The sequence below is a fragment of the Podarcis erhardii genome, assembly GCF_964252035.2.
Source record: "Podarcis erhardii genome assembly, chromosome: 10".
Lineage (NCBI taxonomy): Eukaryota > Metazoa > Chordata > Lepidosauria > Squamata > Lacertidae > Podarcis > Podarcis erhardii.
This window is the reverse complement of record NC_138500.1, coordinates 25,617,257-25,633,128: the sequence shown is the minus strand read 5'-3', so window position 1 is coordinate 25,633,128 and position 15,872 is coordinate 25,617,257.

Here is a 15,872-nt window from a genome sequence, read left to right as displayed (position 1 = left end):
AGAGAGAGAGAGAGAGAGAGAGAGAGAGAGAGCTGTACCATGGAATGGCAGAACAACAAAAAGCCTGTCATTTCGCTCTTTTACAGAATGTTGTGCTGTTCACATTGTTGCATAATAGTAGTTTCTTAGAAAAACCACTTGAAGAAAATTGCTATTTATCTAATGTTATGTTTCCCTCCCCCCCCCCCCGCAGATTAAGTGCGTTCCTAAGTGCCATATGATGATGTTTACATTTGAAGACATCAAAGTTGCTTGGTACTCCAGAATATCCATAAATTTATTCCTACTTCTAACCCACTTACTCCTATTTCTAAGGTTTTTTTAAGGAGCCCCTTTTCTGGTGGGTGTCAGCTGTTTGAGTCTGAACTGAACAGTCTCTCAGCTTCAACTGCCAGCCCCCAAGGTGATGCAATTTGACAATTAGCAAGTTTATTTACTTATATTGATTACATTTATATCCCTCCTTCCCTCCAAGGAGATTACGGTGGTTCTCCCCCTCCCCCATGTTATCCTCACCACAAGCCTGTGAGGTAGGTCAAAGCTGAGGGACAGTGACTAGCCCAAGGCCACCCAGCAAATTTCACAGCTGCGTGAAGCGTTGAAACCTGGTCTCCCTGGTCCTAGTCTGACCTTCTAATCACTTTGCCACACTGCTTCCAGAGGCAAGTTTGTTGTCATTATTTGTTTTTAAAGCAGCATTGGGAGAATTGGTTCATTTTTGTAATATATTTGTACCCAATATTTCTTTCATCATGATGGAACCCAAAACGTCAGATGTGTCATTCCCAGGTGGTCATCCCTCTAGGTATGGACCACTCCCATCAGGCCCTCCCAATGGCCCAGAGAGATCTGGGCCGCTTCCAGCTTTTGAGGCCCCTGGCCATGATAAAAAAATTAAAAATATGATATTCAAAAACATAATGAAGCACCCCCAAAAGAGTGAGTGGTTTGTTTACATATTCAGCTAATCTGAGGAGACATGTTCATCACAGTCTAATCTTGTGGCATAAGGACGGATATGTTTTTTATTAATATTTATGAATATGGGTTTTTTAAATGTTTTTTTTACCAAATCACACCACTTGTTTGCTTAAATTTGCACTTCTAATCTGAAAGACGGCTTTTTTCCTTGCTTCCTTCCAATTCGAAAGGCTGAAGTTATCACAAATTCATCCTCCTCTCCTTCTAGTTCGTCATTCCAGAAATCTTGGAATTTATCTGTGAGAAATTCCCCAAGTTTGTCCTGCTCCTCCTCAGGTACCAATCTCAATTTCAAATTCTTATTTTTCCTCTCCAGTTCCAAAAGTGCCAAAGCTGCATCATGTTCATGTACCTTCTTGGCAATAGGTCCAAATTTTCCCCTAGTTTCCTCGGCCGTGCTTTTAGCGCTCTCAGCAATTCTCCTTGTCTCGGTAGATTCTTGAATTAAGCGGTTGATAGATTCTGTATGAGATGATAATGTTGTTGTATTCAGATCCAATCTCGTTGTCAATTCTGTTAATTTTTTAGAGTTCTCTGTGGATTGTTTAGTGAGCTCTGTGGATTGTTTCGTGAGTACTTCTAAAGACTGATTTATTCTGAGCAGAGCCTGTGTCATCGATTTCAAGAAGTTGCATGAGACTTTGATGAACTTTTTGGACCTTAAAATTATATTGTTGGGTGATATGAATGGAGTTGTCTCCACGAACATGGATAAGGCCCAAAGTCAAGTAGTCTCCAAGAATGGAAGATTACCTAAGACTTTCTTTGAACTGACTGACACACTGGACTTGATTGACATTTGGAGAACTAGGAATCCTCTGGAGAAGGAGGGGACCTTTTTTTCTGAAGCAAAAAAGACATGGACGAGAATTGACCAAATATGGATATCTAGCAATCTGGCATCAAGAGTTAAAAAAGCAGAAATCTGCCCGAAAACTTGTTCTGACCATAATCCAGTAAAGATGGAAATGAGATTGACAACAGCTGGAACCTTTAGATGGAGGATGAATGACACCCTATTTGGAGATGAAGAAATTTATAAAAAGGCCCAAAAAACACTTAAAGACTACTTCGAGGTAAATCTAAGATCAGACGTAGAAAAAAGAGTAATTTGGGACGCAAGTAAAGCCGTGATGCGTGGTTTCCTGATACAACAGAACTCTATAAAGAAGAAAAAGCAGAATGAGAAAAAGGAAAAAATCTGGAACTTAATAAAAGAAGGGGAAAAGAAACTTAGATCTAAACCTAAGTCCCACGAGATACTAAGAGAAATAAAGTTTTACCAAACACAATACATGGAATTGGTGAACCAAGAAATAGAATGGAAAATAAAACAGATGAAGCAAAAGACTTTTGAATCAGCAGATAAATGTGGGAAGCTACTCGCATGGCAACTGAAAAAAAGACAAAAGTTGAACACAGTGATATCGCTCGAAGTTGATGGGAAGATTATAAATAAACCAAATGAGATAAGTAATTGTTTTCAAGGTTTTTTCAAGAAACTGTATAAACAAGGGCCAAAAAATGAACAAGAGATAGAAGAATTTATTGGAAAATATGGCCTACAAAAAATATCGGAAGAAAATAAAAGGATCCTGAATGAGAAAATTACGAATCAAGAAATAGAGGGTGCCATCCAGAACATGCAACTAGGAAAATCACCAGGGCCAGACGGCTTGACTGCGAAGTACTACAAAGCATTGAAGGAATGGTTAATACAACCATTGAAAGAAGTCTGCAACCAAATTTTGGAGGGGAAAAGGGCTCCAGAATCGTGGAAAGAGGCATTCATCTCACTTATACCGAAGTCAGAACTTGAAAAACAACAAGTTAGAAACTACCGCCCTATATCACTTTTGAATGTGGATTACAAAATTTTTGCAGACATTTTAGCAAAAAGATTTTAAAAAGTGTTGTTGGAGAAGATTCATAAAGACCAAACAGGCTTTCTCCCAGGGAGACATATGTCAGATAATGTGAGGAACATTATAGATATCTTAGAACTATTGGAAACTGACATAAATAGAAAAGCTGTGTTGATATTTGTCGACGCAGAGAAAGCCTTCGACAACATCTGTTGGAGTTTTATGAAGAAGAATCTTCAAGGGATGGGGGTAGGCCAAAACTTTGAAAACGGTATAGGTGCAATATATTCTGAACAAAAAGCCAAGTTAATTGTGAATGGTGTAGTTATGGACGAAATTCCCATTGAGAAAGGGACACAACAGGGATGCCCAATTTCCCCTCTACTATTTATATCAGTACTGGAGGTTTTGTTGAATATGATTAGAGGGGACCAGCTGGTTAAAGGAATACAGGTCGGATCTAAACATTATAAGCTAAGAGCTTTTGCGGATGACCTAGTTTTGACACTGCAACAACCAGAAGCCAGTGTAAAAAGAGTTTTAGAATTAATTGAAATATTTGGTCAGGTGGCAGGTTTTAAACTGAATAAACATAAGACAAAGGTGCTGGGAAAAAACTTAACGATAGAGGAAAAAAATAGCTTCCAAAGGGAAACTGGTTTAGAAATTGCAAGTAAGGTGAAATATCTGGGGGTAAACTTAACATCTAAAAACATTAATTTATTTAAAGATAACTATGAGAAATGCTGGCTTGAAGTGAAGAAAGATTTCGATATGTGGTCTAGACTGAGACTTTCCTTGTTAGGCCGAATTGCTGTTATCAAGATGAATGTGTTGCCTAGACTGTTGTTTTTATTCCAGACATTGCAAATTTTAGACAAGATGGATTGTTTCAAGAAGTGGCAAAAAGATATATCTAGGTTTGTCTGGCAGGGCAAAAAGCCCAGAATTAAGTTTAAGATTTTGACTGATGCAAAAGATAGAGGGGGTTTTGCCCTGCCGGACTTAAGACTCTACTATGAAGCAGCAGCTTTCTGCTGGTTGAAACAATGGCTACTTCTGAAAGATACAGATATTTTAGATCTGGAAGGGTATGATAATAGTTTTGGATGGCATGCATATTTATGGTATGAGAAGGTAAAAGTTCATAGAAATTTTAAAAATCATATTGTCAGGAAAGCATTGTATAATGTATGGACTAGATATAAAGATTTGTTGGAAAGTAAAACCCCCAGGTGGTTGTCACCAATGGAAGCCAAGGCGGTTAAAAAGCTTAATATGGAGTCAGATTGGCCAAAATATTGTGAAATTATAGAGTATGATGGTGAAAAGTTGAAACTACAGAGTTTTGAGAAATTAAAGCCTAAAGTCCGTGACTGGTTACATTATTACCAGATCAACGAAACTTTCAAGCAGGACAAGAAACTAGGTTTCCAGAAGGAGAGGTCAAAATTAGAAACAGAATTGCTAGAGCCCAATACTAAGAACTTGTCTAGAATGTATAATTTGCTGCTAAAATGGAATACACAGGATGAAACGGTTAAATCAGCAATGATTAAGTGGGCACAAGACATTGGACATGATATTATGTTTGCTGATTGGGAGCAGTTATGGACCACAGGCATTAAGTTTACGGCATGTACTGCCCTAAAAGAGAATATAATGAAAATGATCTATAGGTGGTACATGACCCCAGTCAAGCTTGCAAAGATATATCATTTGCCCAACAACAAGTGCTGGAAATGTAATGAATGTGAAGGAACTTTTTATCATCTTTGGTGGACCTGCCCTAAGATTAAGGCTTACTGGGAAATGATCTATAATGAAATTAAGAAAATCCTTAAATGGACTTTTGTAAAGAAACCGGAGGCCTTTCTCTTGGGCATGGTTGGCCAAACAATTCCAAAGAAAGATAGAACCTTTTTTATGTATGCAACTACAGCAGCAAGAATCCTCCTGGCAAAGTATTGGAAGACGCAAGAACTACCTACTCTGGAAGAATGGCAGACCAAGGTGACTGAATTTATGGGGTTGGCGGAGATGACCGGCAGAATTCGAGACCAGAGGAGAAAGTCGGTGGAAGAGGACTGGGAAAAATTTAAAATTTATCTTAAGGACGTTTGTAATATTATGGAATGCTAAGATGTCAAGGGATTAGACACAAGGAATTACAGTTGTAAAATTTGAGTTTGATAAACTTTAATAAGAATTATATTTAAGAATTGGATGAAAGAATGCTAAAAAATTGATAAAATAAGGATGCAGCGAAGGGGAGGTTTGGGGAAGTCAGGTTATATTTTTTGTTTGTATTTTTGTTTGTTGAAAATTAATAAAAATTATTTTTAAAAAAATAATAATCTGAAAGACGGTGTCACTTTGTCACTTCTAAGCTGGGAGACAGTGTCACGATGCAGATAAAAGACAAGTTGGGAAACTTCTCAAATGCCCCAAAATCAACACACGTCTAAGTAGCCAAGAGACTCCTTCAAATAGTCTACTCAGAAGTGGTTGCCCAGTAATCTGTGCTTCTGGTGAGCCACTCAGATTGTTCAACTGAGTTGACTGATGGAGACAATAACCACCTGACACTGTACCTCTGCAGCAGCTTAAGGTACCCAGGTGACTTAAGAACAGAGCTGACATTTGAATGAGGATGCACTGCCACCTGAGAGAGGGAGCAGGGAGTGTCTGTGATTATTTCAGGGCATCACTAAGTGCAGGAAGGGTGTTGGTGGAGGTGAGGAAACTCCTTCAGCCTGAGGGCCACAGTCCCTTTTTAGAGTATGCAGCCTCTGCTATCATATCACTGACCTAAACCCACACTGGGCAGCCCTGCCTTTTGCCTGGATGTCCTACTTTGCAGAGGACAGTCCTCTGTTTGAAGGGCTAACAGGTCCAAATCTGGTTTAAAGGATTAAAGAAAAATCAGTAAGGAGTGACAGAAGCAGAGGCCTTGAAGTTGCACATCAGCCCCTGAACAGCAGACCAAACAAGCACATAAGTCACAAGAGCATTGTTTTTCCAATATGGTGAGGTGCATTGTATTTCTATTTAAATTATTGTGATTGCTTCAAAAATTGCATCTATACATATAAATTAGCTTATGCGAATCTGTGCCTCTCAAAGTATATCTCAGTATCAGCAAAGGAGTAAATGTTTGACTGATCATTGTTAAGTTTGAGCATTTTCTAGCCAGAGCAAAGTAAACAATAAGGAAAAGAAGTAGATTAATAAGCTGTGCATTATGTTCATGCACATTTATTTATTGGCATATGTGCTAAGGTGTTAAGGTGCTTCCATCTCCTCCTCAGAAATGTTACATTCTAAGCACTGTGGTCAAGGAACTGAACCCTAAACACTGTTACAGGTGCCACATTTGTAAGAAATCAATTTTGGAACTCCATGCCTATTAATATCAGGCAGGTGCCTGCTCTAAGCTGTTTCCAGTGCTGGTTAAAAACAGTTTTGTTTAGACCAACCTACCCAGTTATGTATGGGACGCGGGTGGCGCTGTGGGTTAAACCACAGAGCCTAAGACTTGCCGATCAGAAGGTTGGCGGTTCGAATCCCTGTGACGGGGTGAGCTCCCGTTGCTCAGTCCCTGATCCTGCCCACCTAGCAGTTCAAAAGCACGTCAAAGTGCAAGTAGATAAATAAGTACCACTCCGGTGGGAAGGTAAACGGCGTTTCCGTGCGCTGCTCTGGTTCACCAGAAGCGGCTTAGTCATGCTGGCCACATGATCCGGAAGCTGTACGCCAGCTCCCTCAGCCAATAAAGCGAGATGAGCACTGCAACCCCAGAGTCGGTCATGACTGGACCTAATGGTCAGGGGTCCCTTTACCTTTACTCAGTTATGTAGAATGTTGGTGCGTGGTTTAATCTGCTTTTAGTTCATTGCTGATTTTAATTTTTTTTTTTAATGTTTCAAGCAGCTTTTAAAACTGCTTTTACCAGTACTTTTATTGTTTTATTATTTTTGTGGACCACTTTGAGGTGTATTCAGTTTAGATCATCATCTGAGCCAGTCCGTAGCTACTATACTATACCAGCTATATAACATTTGCCTCTTTTAATTTTTAAACAGCTCATTCCCTCCTTCATTGGTCTTCATGCTAAAAATATAGATTTTGTGCCTGACTAGGAAACAACCCTGATTTGCCTTTAAGTTCCCATTGGAATGGTAAAGTGTGTTGAATGCAGTTCCTCCAAAACTAGTAGAACCAGTCAGATCAAATAAAATCACGGGACAGATTATAGTTGGCATAATAGGCTCCCAGGCTTGAATCATAGACTAAACAATGCCTCTCTCTTTTTCCCTCCCTTCCTCTCTCTCCAAGGACCTTTCAGGCAGCTCACGTGTGGAGTTCTTAAGCTGAGAAAGGAAATTCATGGGTGTTGGCTTAGTTTGCAAAGTGCTGTGGAATCGAAATCCTCTTTGTTGTGAGGTACAGCAGCAGGCAACTGGTATGCTGAGCTAGTCAACTACTTATGAGATGATTGGCTTCAGGGACAGCTGTGTGTGAGAGGGTGGGGCCTGTGGCAACTGCTCATTGTACCTGTCGCTTTCAGCGCCTGCAAATTCAGAAACTGCCACTGAAAAGGATGAGTGCAGTCATTATGCCCTGCAATACTGCCTCTGATGTACTCCACCAACTACTGCCCCTTCCTACTTTGCAGTGGGCATCTTTCAGCTTAAGAGACTCATGCTGGGCCAGAAAACGGAGTTAACTTAGAAGTCTCCCTATCATAGGAGTTAAAAGGCTTGTTTACACATTGGCACTGAACACAGGCTGTCACTACATGTGTGCAAGGCTGCGTACACACCACAAATTTAAAGCACATGATTTCCCACAAAGGATCCTGGAGACTGTAGCTGACTGCTCACCAACTGAACTATAATTTCTAGCACCCTTAACTAATTACAGTTCCCAGAGTTCTTTGAAGGAAGTCATGTGCTTTAAATGTATGGTACGCATAAAGCCAAAGTGTCTGTGTGAAGGAGTGTACACTTGCTAGTTAGTACAACTATTGTGTATGCAGGGACACAGACTCTACCCACCACACTACAACAACAATAATAATAGCAAGCTTTCCCCTGAAATGAATTTCTGATTTCATTGTTTCACGTGTTTTAATTCTTATGCTTTTCAACTGGTCGCTTTGCTGTCTATTTTAATTAAGGTGGTTTCAATGCCCCAATGTAACTGTTATTGTGTATTTTAATTGTGCATTGATTTTATAATTGTAAAATGTCTAGAAGCCATTTCTGCATATAAGCAGTGCACAAATTAATAAGGCAGAATTATTGTGACATGTGCACATGTACAATTGTGCATGTTGTACATACAGGGTCACTGAGTGCACATGCCTCTAATCTGTCAGTTCAGGTGGGCTCCTTCTGCAGTCGTGGCTTTGATCCAAAAAGCTCACTTTGTAGCACAGACACCACCAGCAAGTGGTACCATCAGGGCAGGACTTTGTTTTTTTTAAAAAAATAATATTTATTACTTTTAAACCTTACAAAAAAGAAGAGAAAAGAAAAAAAATAAGCAAAAGAAAGAAAAAACAATACAATACAATATATAAACAATACACAACACAACATTAACACATTAGACTAAACAAAACAGAGCAAAAACAATTTAAAAACATGCATCATACCATTTCAATGCCTTATCTTCCATTCCCTTGTTTCATCGACCTCCTCTCACCTCCCTTTTTGTATTCCACTTCTATTAATTGTTTCAGCAATTCCTTTCCATCTTTCTCTATTTTCTGTCATATAATTATCTTAACTTATTTAACCTTATTTTCCATCAATACTATTACTTATTTATGCTTAACTCCTTATAACATTTCTACTAAAGCCATATAATTTCATTCCAACATTTTTCTGACACTCATTAATTTTACAGTACTTCTATAAATAGACTTTAAACTTTTTCCAATCTTCTTCCACCGTCTCTTCTCCCTGGTCTCAGATTCTGCCAGTCATTTCCGTCAATTCCGTATAGTCCATCAACCTGGTGATCTTCTGTCCGAGGCTCTTAACTCTTTTCCAAGTCCCTTCTGCAGATCTTCTTCATATTTATACATGCACTTTACTTTGTCTTCTGCTGATCTTGTTCTTAATTTCCTTCCTTTGATACTGAGGAGTAGATCTCGGGGAAGCTCCGACCTAGCAATGTTTTTATTCCTTCTCGACAGGTCAGCCAAATCTCCGCAGGTAAAACTAAAATCCAAAAGATATTTCAGGACGTGTTTCAAAATCCCACCAAATCTGAAATTCCCCACAGCTCCAATCTCCTCCTGACCCAGGTCCAGGTCCCAAAGGTCAGTAAATCCCTGCATGAGGTGATCTATCCAACTTTCCTTCTCCAAGCCAAGCAGGGCTCCAATCCTCAAAATCTGACTTTCTCTGAATTCAATCATAGAAGGCAACAACTTATAGTCATCAGATTGCCTCTGTAAGGCTGGGGCTCTCTCCCTCTCCACTTGTATTACTTTAGGTTCAACAACAACTTTCTCCCTCGTCTTCTCCCCAGTTTGCCATGCCAAAGTAGATTCCTGTATCGATTCCTGAATAGTTTCTGTATAGATGTTCACTTTTTGTCCCAAATTAGTCACTTTTTCTCCCAAGTTATCAATTTTGATAGTCATCAGATCCATCTTCTTGTGGAGCTGTTCCAATGAATCACTTATCTTACATAATGCAATCACTAAGGCTTCTTCTGTCCACATTCTTAACCGATCCAAGGTCAATCCCTGGTTCTCACGGTTTTTTTATCTTGCAGCTGGAGATTCCACCAGCTCAATTCTTGTAACAGTTTCAAAGGCTCCCTCTAGAGGGAAACAATTTCTATTTGTCTCAATCCTTTTAAGCACAGTTCAAACACCAAAATTAGTTTCAATTTTCAGTTACTTTTACTCCTTTTTAAATGCAGAAGGAGACAATGGAAACAATGTATTTCTCTTATTTAACTAGCTGTCAACAAATGTTTTATTCATAGTCAGTCTTACTAGCAGCCCGTTTCCAGGTTCAGAGCGGTGGTAACTTAACTTTCTTCACTCTCTCCTGCAGGCTTACGCGATCCAAAATTTCCCCCCTCTTCTCCTGCTTCCAAGGGGGGTTTAATGATTTTAGCCAATGGAAATTTAATCCTTTACAGAGGACTTTCCAAGACTTTAGCTTGCAAGCTCTTTGCTTCAATCTATTTACAAAAGGGGAAGGCGGACTTCCTGTTTGAAACCTCCCCGTTTCGGTGCCAAATTAAGACGTTTAAAAATCCAATTTTCCATTCTACTCACGGGTAGTTGTTTAGGATCAAACTGTCCACAGCAAAAAGTCAGCACTCTCCGGCAACAGCAGTGTGGCTTCACTCCGTGAAAGAAGTAGTCAATTCGAAGCACCGCACCGCTCACCCCACGTCGCTCCGGATCCCCGAAACAGGGTCTCCCCGCGAGTAGGGGAGGCGCAAAAGGTGCCAGCCGAATCCCACATTCACAGGCTTCTCCCGCCTGTGATTTTTAGTGGGTCTCCACCTTCGCCGTGGCGGCCAGACCCTGATTTCCATGGAGCAAATTCCTCCCGATCAGAGGAATTCCGCCACTGTCGGAGGCGCCAACCCAGAAGTCCATCAGGGCAGGACTTTGAGGCAGAAGCCCAGGGTCCCATTCAGCAGAAGTGCCCAAAGGCAGATGAGCCACTTCACCACATTTTGATGTAAGTGAGGTAATAAACATTACCATCTATGGTTAGTGTGTGAATGCAAGCAAGCTGTAAGACCATTCAACATAGTATGTAACCTCACATCCACATCATAAGTCTAAAGGACTTTTATGTCACAGTCATGGCTTCCCTCCAAAGAATCCTGGGAACTGTAGTTCTTTAACTACAAGGTGGTGGGACTTGTACCTCTGTGAGGGATAAACTACAGTTCCCAGAATTCTTTGGGGGAAGCCATGATTGTTAATGAATTAGGGTGCGATTACCACATTGCACCACTGCCACCAACCACAATGGTGGCAATATTCAGAAAGAAATGTAGTGTTGATTCAGTCGTTCCTTTCTCAGAAACCTTGCTTTTTCCTAACCCTGCTCAGAAAATGCAGTTGCTAACATTAAAAATCCATTTCAGTGTTGATGTTTTCAACTGACTGAAACTGAGTGTCAGATCTGATGTCTGGTGGAAGACTAGCCGACCTTCTTTTGTTCAGACAGGCAAAGCAAAGAGAGGGCAATAATCTTGTTTCTGGGTCTTAATCAAGGGACAGTAACCACACTGGCAGAGAGGACTCATGCCAAGCCAAGGCTTAGGACACTGGGTTAAAGGGTCATATCCCAGACTGTATATGCAATATTAATCAATGTCAAAGCTATGTAAACCCCAAGGACTGGCTATAATTAGTGACCTTCACTTCAAACAAGCAATCCCTGACTAGCTTTCCCAGCTCAAGTGTTGAAGATCTGTCTCATCATTTATGGTCCCCAAGCTCCTTAAATGCATCTGTACATGCATTCTTTCTCTCCACGGCCTCTCCCCTACCATGCATTCCCCACTCTCATTCCTCCCCTGTTGGCCTCAGCCACAATTAAACATTGTTGTTGTTGTTTAGTTGTGTCCAACTCTTCGTGACCCCATGGACCAGAGCACGCCAGGCACTCCTGTCTTCCACTGCCTCAAACTCATGCTGGTAGCTTCGAGAACACTATCTAACCATCTCATCCTCTGTCGTCCCCTTCTCCTTGTGCCCTCCATCTTTCCCAACATCAGGGTCTTTTCCAGGGAGTCTTCTCTTCTCATGAAGTGGCCAAAGTATTGGAGCCTCAGCTTCAGGATCTGTCCTTCCAGTGAGCACTCAGGGATGATTTCCTTCAGAATGGAGAGGTTTGATCTTCTTGCAGTCCATGGGACTCTCAAGAGTCTCCTCCAACACATTACAGTGTATCAACACGGATGTTAGCCATGGTTGATATGAACCAAGAGTTCCTTTCAACTGAGGTTTGCTGGCCAGCTTCAAATCCCAGTTGAGAGATAACCTTGGGTCCATGGAATGGAGTTTGTGATCCCTCAGCCTTTTTAAGCATGATACATTTGCATGGGTTGTACCTTAGGGGCAGATAAAAGCTTATGTGTGGGCAGCTTTGGACAAAATATTTTATACTTCTGGGAAGGCAAAATCCAGCAGAATTACATTAGGAGTTGCTACTTAGGCTGTAGCAGTTGCAAAATTGTTCCAAATATATCCACTCTAATGTCTGATAATGCTAACAGTACAGTAATACATGTCTAGTGGTGATACAACATATGTTTTTATTTTTAACTGAGTTTTAATTTTTAGATGTATTGTATGTCACCATATTTTATACTTTATTTCCTATGAATTCTACTGAATAGCTTTGTTTCTATTTATTTTAATTCACAGTTTATGCCAGTCTGCTGGGAAACAGATTTGAATTTGAGAACTCTGCAAGTAATTATCTTACCTCCTGCCAGCCTCAGCTGCTAAACCATAATAGTAACAGCAACACACCTCACTCATCCACCAATCCTTTGCATATTTCCTCAGAAATGGCCCATGGAGTTCAATAATATCATACTTTAAAGTATGTATGCATAGGATCGTCACATTAGTCACAGGGTTGTTCTGGAGAATGACAGGTCTTTTTTGAAGACTAAACTATGGTTTTGCATAAGTAAACTATGGTTTTGCATAACGTGTGTAAGTCTTGAGCTCACACACTTCTCCCTCCTCTGCTTATGAAAAAAGAGCTTCCACTTCTAAACTAACTAGTGTTCCCTGTTTATCTCGAGGGGAAACAGCTCAAAACACATTTCAAAGCTTCATGTGCTGCCTTCCGACTATAAATATAAATTGTTACAAATAAGCAATTTCCCAAGGCAACATAAAATCTTTATAAAAACAATTCAGTAATAAAAACATTAAAAGTATAAAAACCACAGACTAAAGTATTTCAGAGCAGCATCCTAACACAAATTCTAAAAGCAGCCGAACGCAAAATTCAAAAAAGTCGAAACATTTACTTACCCTTTTTAGCTAAAAGCAATTTGATTTCTTAAAGAAGGCTTTAGAGCCTACTTAAAATGAAACAGAATTTTCATTATTTCACAATTCAGAGTTTAACAGCAACATTGCTGTTGGAGTGGCCAGATTAAAAAGGGGGGGGCACCTTAGTTATGCAGAAAGGGGGATTTCAGAAGGTAAGCTTGCCTTCCTTTGCCTGTGGCTACCTGAGCTGTCATATTTTGCTATAGAACAGGAAAGCTAGATTTGTAGCAGCAGGTAAGTGCAACTGGCAGACACACCCTGTGATATTTATTATGCTGTTGGGAGTCGCCCAGAGTGGCTGGGGAAACCCAGCCAGATGGGCAGGGTATAAATAAATTATTATTATTTATTATTATTATTATTATTATTATTATTATTATTATTACAGGTACACACTCAGTACACTTTCAGTACAAAAGCATACATTATGAAGCTGACAAATATGGTAAGCGTCAGAGAGGGAAGACAACACATTTATAGAGTAATGGCACATTTGATTATGGAATAACAAAGTACTGTACTAGAAGCAGCAAAATTCGCCTACACTGGTGGGAGAAATCTAATTCTCCAGAATACTTGCATAATTTTTTTTGCTTAATAGCAGCTGCAATACTTCCCTCTTCTTCCACTTTAATTTACTCTTTACCTTTCAATGGCAAACTCATTTATGTTGATCCTTTCTCATTGCATTTTTCTGTCTTTCTCTTCTCTGGTAGTCTGCTACTGATTATTGTTATTATAAACAAATTCTATACATGATTTTAGCAACAGCAACAAAGCAGTAGCCATCATGAAGACAGCGAGAAAGCAGGTAAATTTGGAAGACGTATTATACTCAATAAAAATATACAGAATCCTTGCCTGGATCAGTATCATACCACTTTAATTAGTTCGAATTTACAACTACTCTTCACACTCAGTAATCATTAATGATTAGAATATTACCATAGTCTTCCATGAAGAGAGACAAAAATCAATTTAAAAACACATTGGTAAAGAAGATTGTCACCTGTCATCATCCACTGCCCCCCCCCCCCGACTCTGCACCTTTAAGAGCTGTGCAGAAAGCCAAAATTCATCCGGTGTTTTAATCATTGTTGTGTTTCTGTAGTGAAGAAGCTGCCATCAAGCAGCTGTCTGCCAAGAAAGCTGTCCATCAAGCAGCTGTTGAAGGCTTTGAGTTTCTGTTGCTGTATGAGGAAGCTGCCAGCTTTTAGTGTGCGAGTCACAACATGGCTGTTCAAAGAGGTTAAGACATCACTCAGTTCCTATGGAGAGGCTCTGGGACACTAGCCTGCCCCAGATATCTACTTCCATGTGAGAGTTGCTGTATTTACTCAGTACAGTGGTACCTCGGGTTACAGACGCTTCAGGTTACAGACTCTTCTAACCCAGAAATAGTACCTCGGTTTAAGAACTTTGCTTCAGGATGAGAACAGAAATTGCACGGTGGCAGCGGGAGGCCCCATTAGCTAAAGTGGTGCTTCAGGTTAAGAAGTTTCAGGTTAAGAACGGACCTCCAGAACGAATTAAGTTCTTAACCCAAGGTACCACTGTAATGTGGGCAAGGCTTCCTAAACCTGTCCATTTGACTTTATTGCTACGTCATATGTCCATTATTGAGGGCACAAGGAGAAGGGGACGACAGAGGACGAGATGGTTGGACAGTGTTCTCGAAGCTACCAGCATGAGTTTGACCAAACTGCGGGAGGCAGTGGAAGACAGGAGTGCCTGGCGTGCTCTGGTCCATGGGGTCACGAAGAGTCAGACATGACTAAACGACTAAACAACATGTCCTGGAATTTAAAAAAGGGGGGATAGATAGAGCCAGGAGGAGGTGGTCCCTCAGGTCATAGGAACAAAGGAAGCTGAGCCAGTCCATGTAGCTCAGCGCTGGCCACACTGAACGGCAGCAGCTCTCCAGGATTTCAGACAGGATGCTGGAGACTGGGCTCATCTGCATGTAAGACAGGTGCTCTAACACTAACCTACAATACTTGCATCCTGGATCATTCCATTCCACCTAAACGTCCCAATATTTTAATCTGAATATTTTATTTGTACAGTGGTGCCTCGGATTACATACGCTTCAGGTTACAGATTCCGCTAACCCAGAAATAGTGCTTCAGGTTAAGAACTTTGCTTCAGGATGAGAATAGAAATTGTGCTTTGGCAGCGTGGCGGCAGCAGGAGGCTCCATTTGCTAAAGTGGTGCTTCAGGTTAAGAACAGTTTCAGGTTAAGAACGGACCTCCGGAAAAATTAAGTACTTAACCTGAGGTACCACTGTACCTTCTGAATAGATTTAGGGTTGCAAGCTTTTGAACCACCTCCTGTTGGGTGTTTAGCAAAGCATTTTTGTGGCAGCCATTAGAATTTCTAGTTTCTTTAAGTAAAAAAGGTAAAGGTACCCCTGCCCGTACGGGCCAGTCGTGTCCGACTCTAGGGTTGTGCGCTCATCTCGCTCTAGAGGCCATGAGCCGGTGCCGTCCGAAGACACTTCCGGGTCACGTGGTCAGCGTGACGAAGCTGCAGCTGACGAGCCAGCACCAGCGCAGCACATGGAAACGCCGTTTGCCTTCCCGCTATAAAGCGGTACCTATTTATCTACTTGCACTTAAGAGTGCTTTCAGACTGCTAGGTGGGCAGGAGCTGGGACCGAACGACGGGAGCTCACCCCGTTGCGGGGATTCGAACTGCCGACCATATGATCGATAAGTCCTAGGCACTGAGGTTTTACCCACAGCATCAGCAAAATCATCAATACCATTAAAAAAACCCCCTCTCCTTTCATATACATAGTGCAAATTGCTTTAATTCACAACATGCTTTATCTACCAGGTCTAGTTCATATTGTGCTATTTCTCTCATAGGTCCATGTACCTATTTCTGCCAGCCCTAAGTTTTTTACGAGCTCTTTGGCTGTCATCAGCATAATCACACACGATTTTACAA